The sequence below is a fragment of the Dasypus novemcinctus genome, chromosome 20 (genome assembly GCF_030445035.2).
Source record: "Dasypus novemcinctus isolate mDasNov1 chromosome 20, mDasNov1.1.hap2, whole genome shotgun sequence".
In the NCBI taxonomy this organism is placed as follows: domain Eukaryota; kingdom Metazoa; phylum Chordata; class Mammalia; order Cingulata; family Dasypodidae; genus Dasypus; species Dasypus novemcinctus.
This window is the reverse complement of record NC_080692.1, coordinates 3,692,951-3,705,037: the sequence shown is the minus strand read 5'-3', so window position 1 is coordinate 3,705,037 and position 12,087 is coordinate 3,692,951. Positions and strand designations below refer to the sequence as shown.

At 42.4% G+C, this 12,087-nt stretch overlaps 1 long non-coding RNA gene across 1 annotated transcript in view; it reads right to left on the bottom strand.

Annotated features, from left to right (window-relative positions):
- The window catches only part of LOC139437106 (uncharacterized), a 107,371-nt gene extending 98,728 nt beyond the window's left edge, over positions 1-8,643 (bottom strand). The window contains exon 1 of the long non-coding RNA XR_011646695.1: positions 8,540-8,643. This is a non-coding gene — a long non-coding RNA (uncharacterized lncRNA). The remainder of the gene's footprint in view (positions 1-8,539) is intronic.
- Positions 8,644-12,087: the final 3,444 nt, after the last annotated feature.

Below are 12,087 nucleotides of genomic sequence, written 5' to 3'. Positions count from 1 at the left end.
CTAAAGTAAGGGGGAAATGGAAAGGACAAATGAGTTTATATGGCTATGAGTCTCAAAAAAAGAGTCTGGAGGTTGTCAGAAGGATTGCCCTTATGCACATCTGAGCAGAGTCTCAGAGACAGATAAAGTAGATACAGGTATTTGTCCTTTTGAGGGCGAAAGAGACCCACAGGTTCTATGGTCATGGCAGATGGGGTTCACTGCCATGCCAGTTGACCCTTCTTTGGAGCTGGTGTTTCTGTGTGATGGAGCTGGACTCAGATGGGATCTCTTTTCACAAATCTTTCATGCTACTTTACTGGAATTGTAGTTGGTGCTGGGGTTTAAGATATATCTAGGGGATTTGAATCTCTGGCCCTGACCTCAACAGACTTCAGCTCCTACACTCTGATTTATTGGACTTACTCCACTCAGCTGACATGGAGTTGAAGAATGTCAACCACCACACCATGGAGCCTAGAGTGCCTACAACTGAAAGCAGGAGGATTGCATCCAATATCCACATGGAATCTAAACCCCCTCTTGACATAGATGTGGAATGGACACAACCAAGCCATGGGCCACAGGAAGGAGGAATACAGTAAGGATCAGAGCGGACTTAATGATATTCTATTCATGAACTATTGTGGTTAATAATCAAGAAAATGTGGCATTGATGTGGAAAAAGTGGTCATGGTGGCTGCTGGGTGCGGGGAAGGGGAGGAAGAGAAGAGATGTGGATGCATTCTCAGGACTTGGAGTTTTCCTGGGTGGTGCCCCAGGGACAATTGCCGGATGTTGTATGTCCTCCCATGGCCCACCTGATGGAACATGGGCAAGTGTGGGCTATGGTGTGGAACACGGGACATGGGGTGCAGCGATGCCCAGAGATGTACTCACCAGATGCAATGGATGTGACATGATGATGGGGGAGAGTGTTATTGGGGGGGGAGTGGTGGGGTGGGGGCAGTGGGGGCGAATGGGGACCTCATATTTTTTTAATGTAATATCTTTTAAAAAAATGAATAAATTGAGTAGAATTTGGAAAAAAGAAAATGGACAAGTGATTTGAATAGACACTTCTCCAAAGAAATACAAAAGGCTAAAAAGCATATGAAAAGATGCTCAACATCACTAGCTATTAGGGAAATGCAAATCAAAACTACAACGAGACACCATCTTACTTCCATTAGACTGGTGGACATTAAAAAAATCAGAGGACTAAGGTGTTGGAGAGAATGTGGAGTAATGGACACCCTTATCTACTGCTGGTGGGAATGTAGACTGGCCCAGCCATTGTGGATGACAGGTTGGGATTTCCTCAAAAAACTAACTGTAATTCTGTCATAAGACCCATCAATTCCACTGCTGGGTATATACACAGAAGAACTGAAAACAAAGACAAGAACCGATTACGCACAACAATGTTAATGGCAGCATTATTCACTATTGCCAAAACTGGAATCAACATAAATGCTCATTAAGAGATGAATGGATAATTAAAATATAGTCTATACATACAATGGAATATTATTCAACTGTAAGAAGGAATACAGTACAACACATGGGATAACATGAATGAATCTGAAGGGCCTTATGTTGAGTGAAGCAAGTCAGGCATTGGAGGACAAATATTACATGACCTCTTTGACAAGAATTAAGCTAAGTGAGCCAACTCAGGGAGCTAGAGTCTGGAAGATGGGTTTACAGGAAATAGAAACAGAAGATTGTGACCCAATGCCCATAGGGGTGAAATCTATAAGGTGTGAGTAGTTGTGCAGTGAAGGGATATGACAGGGGTGTAGGGATACTATTCGGTTGGGTGGTGCAAGCTTGACAGAGAGCTAGGGTAGGGAGGATGGTTTGGTTGGTCCATGGAAATGGAGGAAGGGTTGGGGAAGGTAGCAGGTGAACACTGGGGATTGGCAGGTATGTGGCTGAAACTATGATGCTGAGAAAATTGTTTTGACAATATGACAAGGAAGGGCTACTGGTTTAGGGTGTTGGATGGAGGTACATTTGGGACAGGGCACACCTGGGGCAGTCTTCTAGAGAAGGTGCAAGTGATGATGTTGGCATAGTGTGTTGGATCAGTGGAGGGAGACCCACATAATGAGTGGAAAGGAGTTGAACTCCCATACAGGGGAGTCTTGATATGTTCTCAAACACAGGGGAGGGAGTCTCTGGAGAGTATGGGTGGTTCCTAATAAGGTAGGACAGACTACTATGTCAAGCCTTCAGCATTGTTGCAAGAATTATGAATTTTGTCCTTCAAGGAGTGAAGCCTGGTGGTCACAGTGGGTCCTGAGGGGAGGGAGAGGGAGGAAAGGGATCAATGGAAGAGTAGGTATTTAGGGGGAAAAGGAAGTGTTCTGTATGATCTTGCAATGATGGATACAGGCCATGTTAAATTTCATCAGAAATGTATAAAAGTATCTGGTCTAAAATGTAAACCATAATAGAAACCACTGACCATAGTTTGCAGCTGTTTTAATATTTGTACATCAGTTGTAACAAATGTACCATCCACATGTAAAAAAGGTTCTTAACAAGGAAAGGGGAAAAAGGGGAGGATGTTGTGTATATATGGGAGTCCCGTATATTCTATATGTGACTTTACTGTGACCTAAGACTTCTTTGAAGACAAAATGAAAAAGGTAAAATACTGGGGAAGTAATGGAAGAAAATATAACTGTACATATAGGAAAACATTACAGTGATGAAAGGCAAAACTTAAACAATTTTTTAACTATTTTACATTTTTTAGATACCTCTTTTTTAACCTTCTTTTAGTTTTACTTTTCTTAAATTATTATGTATTTTATTTATGTTTAAACCTTTTGTTATGACTTCATTTTCCTATTAAGTAAATTTGAAAATATTCTTGGCTTAATTTTTTAAGAAGTTTTAGATCACAGAAGGGTTACAATTATGGTAGGGGAGGATCATTGGTGTGGGGTGTCCATGATGGGGGATACATGGGAGGAAGTTCACCTGGGGATATGTACAAGGTATATAAATATGTTCAAATGTTCATGGGGCATTGCTACAGTGTGTAGAAATTCACACAATAACTGAAAGAATATTGAAGTCCTATCCTTGGGAGCTCTGCCACATTCTCTAATGCTACAGCAACAATCCCCCAAGGCGCAATGACTAGTGAAAAAGGATGGCCCACTGATATACCCTTGAGATTGATGACTATGCTTATGTGCTTTTTGCTCTTAAATTTGCAACTTAGCTTAGTGATGTAGGATACCTAAGAGTTACTTCCTGAGAGCCTTCATGTTACTCAAATGTGGCCTCTCCCTAAGCCAAACTCAGCATATAAATGCATTACCTTCTCCCCCAATGTGGGACATGACTCCCAGGAATGAGACTCCCTGACACTGAGGGATTACTATCAAGCACCAGCTGATGATGCAACTGGAAAAGGACATTGAACTAAATGGGGAAAAGGTAAAGATACTTAAGTTGATATGGCTAAGAGACTTCAAAGTAAGCCAGGAGGCCATCAGAGAGTTATCCTTATAAAAGTATCCACAGGATCTCATAGACTGCCAAAGCAGATGCTACCATGAATAGTGGGACACCTGAGGGATCCAGAGAAACCCAGCTCATAAGGTCAGGGCAGGTAACTCCAGAGATTGGGCCTGGCCACTGGGTTCTCCTTTGGAGTTTGTGCTCCCGAGTGTGACAGAGTTGGACTCAAATGTGACTTCTCTACACACGCCTCTTCTATCTCTTTTATTTGAACCTATAGTTGATGCTGGAATTGGTAGGTGTACATCCAAAAGACTTGAAAATCTGGACAGTTCCTGTGTCAACTGGGCCCTGAGCCTCAGTGGAGGTGTAATGGATAACAAACACATGAGCCATCCATATGCTGCTTACAAGAGACCCACCTTTGACTCATGGATACTAACCAGCTATAAGTAAAAGGTTGGAAAAAGATACTCCATGCAAATAGTAACCAAAAAAGAGCAGGGACAGCTATATTCTTATTGGACAAAACAGACTTGAAGTGAAAAAAAGTTACAAGTCAGAGAAGGCCATTATATATTAATAAAAAGGACAACCCACCAGGAAGATATATTTATGCACCTAACCACGGTGCCCGAAAATACATAAGACAAACTCTGTCAAAACTGAAGGGAGAAACAGGCATCTCAACAATAATCACTGGAGGCTCTAATACACCACTCACATCATGAGACAGAACAACTGGACAGAAGATCAACAAGGAAACAGAGAACTTAAAGAGTAATAAATGAGTTAGACCTAACAGACACAAAGAATGCTGCATTCAAACGCAGCAGTTTATACTATACATTCTTCTCACATGCCCATGGATCCTTCACCAGGATACACCACATGTAGGGCACACTGCAGGTCTCAGTACATATGAAAAGACTGAAGTTATACAACGCACCTTCTTAGATCATAATGGAACAAAATTGGAAATCAAGAATAGACAGGAAAAAGGTAACTTTGCAACTGTGTGGAGTCTAAACAACACACTCTTAATTGATCAGTGGATCAAAGAAGAAATTACAAGTGAAATCAGTAAATGTATTGAGACAAATGAAAATGAGAACACAAATTGCCAAAACTTGAGGGGTACAGCAAAGCCAGTCCTGAGAGGGAAATTTATAGCCCTAAAAGCTTATATTTAAAAAGTAGAAAGAGCTAAACTCAAAGACTTAACTGAACACCTAGACAAATTGGAAAAAGAACAGCAAACCAATCCTCAAAGCAAGCAGAAGGAAAGAAATAATAAAGATTAGAGCAGAAATAAAGGAAATTGAGAACAACAACAACAAAAAGAAAATAGAGAAAATCAAAACCAAAAGCTGGTTCTTTGAGAAGATCTGTAAAATTGACAAATCACTAGCAAGATTAGCAAAGGAGAAAAACAGGCAAGTAAATACAATCAGAAATGAAAGGAGGGAAGTAATGACTGACCCCACAGAAATAAAAAGAATCAAAAGACAATATTATGAGAAACTGTATGCCAACAATGACAACCTAGAAATGGGTAAATTCCTAGAAAGGCACAAGCAACCTACATTGACACTACAAGAAATACAAGAATTAACAAACCAACCACATTTAAAGAGACTGAATCCATCATCAAACACCTCCCAACAAGGAAAAGCTCAGGACCAGATGACTTCAGAGATGATTCTACCAAGCATTTCAAAAAGAATTAACAACAATCCTGTTTAAACTCTTCCAACATGATGAAGAGGAGGGAAAATTACCCCACTCTTTTTATGAAGCCAACATCACCCTAACACCAAAGCCAGATAAAGACACTACAAGGAAAGAAAAGTACAGACTCATCTCTTCGATGAACACAGAGATGCAAAAATTCTCAACAAAATATTGACAAATTGAATCCAGCAGCATTATTGAAGACTTACACATCATGACCAACGGGGATTTGTTCCTGGTATGCGAGGCTAGCTCAACATTAAAAAACCATCAACATAATACACCACATTTAAAAAATTGAAGGGAAAAAACACATGATGATCACAATAGACATAGAAAAGGTATTTGACAGAATCTAGCATTCTTTCTTGGTAAAAAATACTTCGAAAGGTATGAATAGAAGGAAAATGCCACAATATGATAAAAGGCATATATGAAAAACCCACAGCCAACATGGTACTCAGTGGGGAAATGTTGAAAGCTTTCCATCTAAGATCAGGAACAACACAAGGATGCCCACTATCACCATTGCTATTCAACATGGTACTACAAGTTCTAGCTAGAGCAATTAGAGAATAAAAAAAAAAAAAAATTAAAGGTATCCAAATAGGAAGAGGGGACATAAAACTTGTGCTATTTGCAGATGACATGATCCTATATTTAGAAAATTCTGAAATGTCTATAACAAAGCTACTTGAGCTAATAAATGAGTTCAGCAAAGTGGCAGAATACAAGATCCACATGCAGAAATCAGTGTTCTTGTACAGTAGTACTGCACAATCTGAGGAGAAATCGGGGGAAGATTCCATTTACAATAGCAACAAAAAGACTCAATATGTAGGGATCAACTTAGTCAAAGAAGTACAGGACCTATACGTGGAAAACTACAAAACAGTGGTAAAAGAAATGTAAAATGACCTAAACAAATGGAATGACACTCTGTGTTCATGTACTCTAAGACTAAATATCGTGAAGATGTCAATCCAACCTAAACTGATTTATAGACTCACATGTAATACCAATCAAAATTCCAACAGCCTACTTGACAGAAATAGAAAAGGCAATTACCAAATTCATTTGGAAGGGAAAATGCACCCAACTAAACAAAAGCATTCTAAAAAAGAAGAGCAAAGTGGGAGCAATTTCACTACCAGACCTTGAAACATATTACAAAGCTACAGTGGTCAAAACAGCATGGCACTGGCATAAAGAGAGACTCATCGATCAGTATAATAGAATTGAGAGTCCAGAAATAAACCCTCACCTCCACAGTCAACTAGTTTTTCAGACACCTACCAAGTCCATGTTAATGGGAAAAAAGTCCCTTCAATAAATGGTGCTGGGAAACCTGGATATCTATAACCAAAAGAATGGAACAGGACCCCTATCTTATATCCTATACAAGAATCAACTCAAAATGGAATCAGAGACCTAAATATAAAAGTAAGGACCATAAAACTGCTTGAAGAAAATGTAGGGAAACATCTTAAAGACCTTGTGCTACATGGTGATTTTTTGGACCTTACAGCAAAAGCACGTGAAACAAAAGAAAAAATAGATAAATGGGACCTCCTCAAAATTAAACATGAGTGCACCTCACAGGACTTTGTCAAATGGGTGAAAAAGCAGCTGCCTCAGTGGAAGGAAATGCTTGGAAATCACATGTCCATTAAGGGTTTAATATCCATGATATGTAAAGAGATGTTACAACTCAAGAACAAAAAAAACCAATGACTGAATTAAAAAATGGGCGAAAGACATGAATAGACATTTGTCCAAAGATGAAATACAAATGGCAAGAAAACACATGAAAAAATGTTCAATATGAGTAATGATTAGGGAAATGCAAATCATAACTAAGAGATATCATTTCACACCTATCAGAATGGCCACTATTAAAAAGTCAGAGAACTACAAATGTTGGAGAGGATGTGGAGTGATACTCACAATTGGTGGGAGTGCAAATGGTATAGCCACTGTGGAGGACTGTTGGGCAGTTCCTAAAGAAGTTGAATATAGATTTGCCAGTGATCCAGCACTATCACTATTGGGTCTACACCCAGAAATGAAAGCAGTGAAACAAATACACATCTGCACACCCTGTTCATAGCAGTGCTAGTCACGATGTCAAAAGCTGGAAACAACCCAGATGTCCATCAACTGAGAAATGGATAAACAAACAGTGCTTTAGTCCCACAATGGAATAGTATGCAGCTCTTAAGAAGAAATGGTCAAGTGGATTTGGCCCAACAGATAGGGTGTCCACCTACTTCATGGGAGGTCCAAGGTTCAAACCCAGGGCCTCCTGATCCATGTGATGAGCTGGCCCACGCACAGTGCTGATTTTCACAAGATGTGCCATGCCATGCAGGGGTGACCCCCGCGTAGGGGAGCCCCATGTGCAAGGAGTGCACCCCATAAGGAGAGCCACCCAGCGTGAAAAAAGCACAGCCTGCCCAGGAATGGCACCACACACACAGAGAGCCCACGCAGCAAGATGATGCAACAAAATGAGACACAGATTCTGGGTGTCGCTGACAAAAATACAAGCACACACCAAGAACACACAGCGAATGGACAGAGAGAGCAGACAACTGGTGTTGGGGTGGGGAAGGGGGGAGAAATAAATAAAAAATAAATCTTTAAAAAAGAAGAAGAAATGAAGTAAAAAAACGCTTGACAATGTCAATGAACCTGGAGAACAATATATTGAGTGAAGCAAGCCAAACACAAAAGGACAATACCATAAATACAGCATTACTGTGAACTAAATATATTGTATAACATATTGTATGATTCCATTTATATAAAATGTAAATATAAGTCAATTTATAGGGGGAAAAAGTATTTCTGGAAGAATAGTCAAAAACGGGAGCTGTGAACAGTAGGGGAAGCACAGATGGAGAAGTGACGGATTTACTTTTTTTATTATTGAAATTTAAAAATGCTCTAATAAGATTGAGGTGATGAATGCACAACTATGTGATGGTGCCAAACACCACTGATTGTGTGGTGACTGTATGTTTTGTTTGTTGATAAGTATCAATAAAAATGATTTGTTAAAAAAAATGACAAACAGTACTTAAAAATGGGAAACCATGTAAATAACACTTTCACCAGAGAAGAAACATTCAATTCTTTCCATCACTAGGGAAACACAAATTAAAATCTGCTATGACTTATCATATAGACATAGTAAAATGACTAAAATCAAGAAAGATAATACCAACTGTTAAAGAAGATGTGGAAAACCTGGAGCTCTCATTATATTTCCAGTGAGAATGCCAAATAGTGCTGCCAGTTTGGGAAACATTTTGTCAGTTTCTTAAAAATATAAACTTACATCATTGTTCCTAGTTCCACTCCGAGATATCTATCCAAGACAACTTGCTGTACCATGATTACCACAGCAAGTTCATGGCCACCAAAACTGGAAAAAAATACAAAGATCTATCAACCAGGGCTTGGATAAGAGAAGGTGGTACATGCGTAAATAGCGCTAAGGTCTCACTAGGTAATTTCATTCAACTAACTTTCACAGAATAAACAAGTTATCCCTGTCTGGAAAAATGCAAAGACTGAAGCAGGCCCTGAGCGCGCCCCTCCCCACCCCACCCCACCCCGGCGCGAACGGAGCCCCCACCCCCCTGGGCGCCAAACCCCAGAGAGCGCGGGAGCTTCGGCAGCCGCCCGGGCCAGGCGCTCCCGCAGCGCAGGGCGGGGACGGCCGCTCGCCCGCTTTTCCGCGCTGCCAGCGGCCCCCGCAGCCCCGCGCCCCGCCCTGCCACAGGCCCGCGGGCGCTCCCCGCCGGCCCGCCCCGCCGCTGTCAGGTGGGGCCCGCACACGTTCAGGCCTAGAGCCCCGCGCAGGCGGCGGTTGAGGAGGGGCCGCGCGCCCCGCCTGAGGTTCCGGGCCCGGCGCTCGCTGCCCGCCCGCCCGCGGGCCAGACAAGGCCCCTCCCCGCACACGGGGTCCCGCACACGGGGGGCCCACACTCGGGGGGCCTACACACAGGGGGGCCCTGCATATGGGGGGGGCACACACGGGGATCCCCGCTCGGCGCCTCAGCTTGGCCCTGAGCACCAGATCAACCGCCAGACCCGAACACCGGATGCTCCGAAGGTGCCGCCGCCGCGCCGCGTGCTGGGCGGGGCTTCAGGGGGCGTGGCCTCAAGAGCGGGGCTGAACAGCCAGGGGCGGGGCTGAGCGGTGGGGAAAGCGGCTGCGCGGCCAGCAGCGGGGCTGAGCGCCCGGCCACGCCCTTACCAGGAGCCCGTCCCCGCCACGGCCCGAGGCGGACCCGAGGGTACTTGGGGCTCCTGCGCGCTCCAGTCCCACAAGGTTTCGGGGACCCCTACCTGCGTCCTTCGAGCGGAGTGTCTCCCCACCTCCGAGACCCCACCGGCGCCTGGCGACCACGCGGCGCGCCCCTGGCCAGGAGTGGGGACACCTCCCGGGAAGAGCTGCTAGCGCCCCCTGTTGTGAGTTAAACGTTCTTCTAGGTCATAGAAGACTGAAGCTCAGGGTGCAGCGCAATAAAGGGCAGCAGCAGGTGTGCTGGTGGGGTGAGCAGGGAGTTTCATTGTAAGCAGATGGTTACTGACTCCTTTTCAACAGGTCATGATGCCAGGACCCAAGATAATAAAAATAGTTAAAATGGGCAGAATTGTTGTAGTTTCTCAAGATACACGGGAATTTTAAAGCAGAAAATCTTAAAGGGAAATTAAAATCTATGAAATGCTATGGTTATAAGTGAATCAACACTTGGAATATTTTAGAGCAATATTTGAGACCAACTGTCAGTAATTCATCTTTTAGGACTTGTGTAATCACCCCAAACACATTATTCCTGTAATGTCAAAAAACTATCATATAAATGGAAACTTTTTTTAAAAGTTTTACTTAATTGCCTTTTTTTAAAGCTACCTTGATGACAAAAAATGTTACATTAAAAAATATGAGGTTCCTGCACTCCCCACCCCCACCATACTGCGCAAATGAAGAGAGACAGAACGATGATTAATGGTTGGCAGGGGTTGAGGGGCGTGGGGAAGGTGGAGTAACTCCTTTTGGGTCCATTCCTTCGGAGTGGATAAAAATGTTCTGAAATTAGATAAATTTGGTGCACAACATAGTGAATGTACTAAATGCCACAGAATGTACTGTTAAAATTGTTAATTTTATGTCACTTACACATAACAAAAAAATATATAGATAATGTGAAGTGGAGGAAAAAGAAACTCTCATAATCATAATGCTCTTTGGTGCTTGAAAGGAACATTTTCTACTGTATATCTCACTTGCATAGTTCTGAGTTGTCACCTGCTGAAGGTAGGGTTCCATGCCATCCAAAAGGACAAGGTGTACCTACATTGGAAAGGAGCCACAAAAATCCTGACTGGTTCCTGTTTAAGGAATAGGTTTCTCTAGTTCTAAAAATGGCTAAAAGCTAGGGTGTTAAGTTAAACCAGTATTATCAACACAGACATACTCAAGAGTGAATTAGGAGGAAAATGGAATTTTGCAATTGAGCAAGTCTCTTGCTAGTCTTCATTACTAGAACCAATTAAATCATTTTTCTTCCCTGCTCTAGTATAGAACCTGGTCAGAGGGTTTTTCTCCTAGCTCCCTTAAGCTTCCCCTCTTCTATTAGTGCCTTTGCAGGGTCCCCTCTGACCACAGAAACCTTCCCTGCCATTCTTTATGTCCCATTTCTCCCCTCTTCCCTCCAGTTCCTCCTCCCCATCCTCCTCTTCCTCCTCCTTCTCTCTCTTCTCTCAGGCTTTTCTAAACCACAAGAGGCAGTGGCCTCATTTCCTTTGTCATAGAACCCTCAAATCCCAAAGAACTGCAGAATCATTCATCAAAATTGGCAAGTTTTTTCTTTTACTTGTGTAGAGGACATGATCTTTTTTGGTCAGTGTTTGCATGGAGTATCTTTTTCAAAGATTTCACTTTCAGGCAGTTTTTATCCCTGGATCTAAGGTGAGTCTCTTGTAGGCAGCACATGGATGGCTCATGTTTTTCCATCCATTGTGTCAGCCAATATCTTTTTTTTTAAGATTTATTTTATTTCTAACCCCTTCCCCCTCCATTGTCTGCTCTCTGCATCCATTTCCTGTGCATTCTTCTGTGTCTGCTTGCATTATCTGGTGGCACTGGGAAACTGTCTCTTTTTTTGTTGCGTCCTCTTGCTGTGTCAGCTCTCTGTGTGCGACACCACACCTGGGCGAGCTGCACTTTTTTTCACATGGGGCGGCTCTCTTTGTGGGGTGCACACCTTGCACGTGGGGCACCCCTATGTGGGGGCACCACTGCATGGCAGGGCACTTCTTGAGTACAGCAGCACTGTGCATGGGCCAGCTTACCACATAGGCCAGGAGGCCCTGGGGATTGAACCCTGGACCCTCCCTGTGGTAGACAGATGCTCTAGCAGTTGAGCCATGTCTGTTTCCCAGCCTATATCTTTTGATGGGGGAGTTTAATCCATGCACATTCAATGATATTATGGTAAATGCATTATTTACTTCTATCATTTTATTCTTTGGTTTTCATATGTCATATCTTATTTCTGTCTGTATTTTTGCTCTTTTGATTATCCTTTCTGCTATTCTTTCTTCTATAATCTCCTCCAAGCCTCTGTCTCCTGTCTTTTTCTGTCAGGTTGTAAGGCTTCCTTTAATATTTCCTGCAAAATGGAATCATTTTTATGAATTCTCTTAATTTCTGTTTTCTTTGCATTTTAAACTCACCTTCATATTTGAAGGCCAATTTTCCTGGATAAAGAATTCTCATCTGGCAGTTCTTCTCTTTTAGTATCCTAATTATATCATGCCACTGTCTTCTCCAAGTTCTGATGAGAAATTCACAATAAATCTTTCTGGGCATCT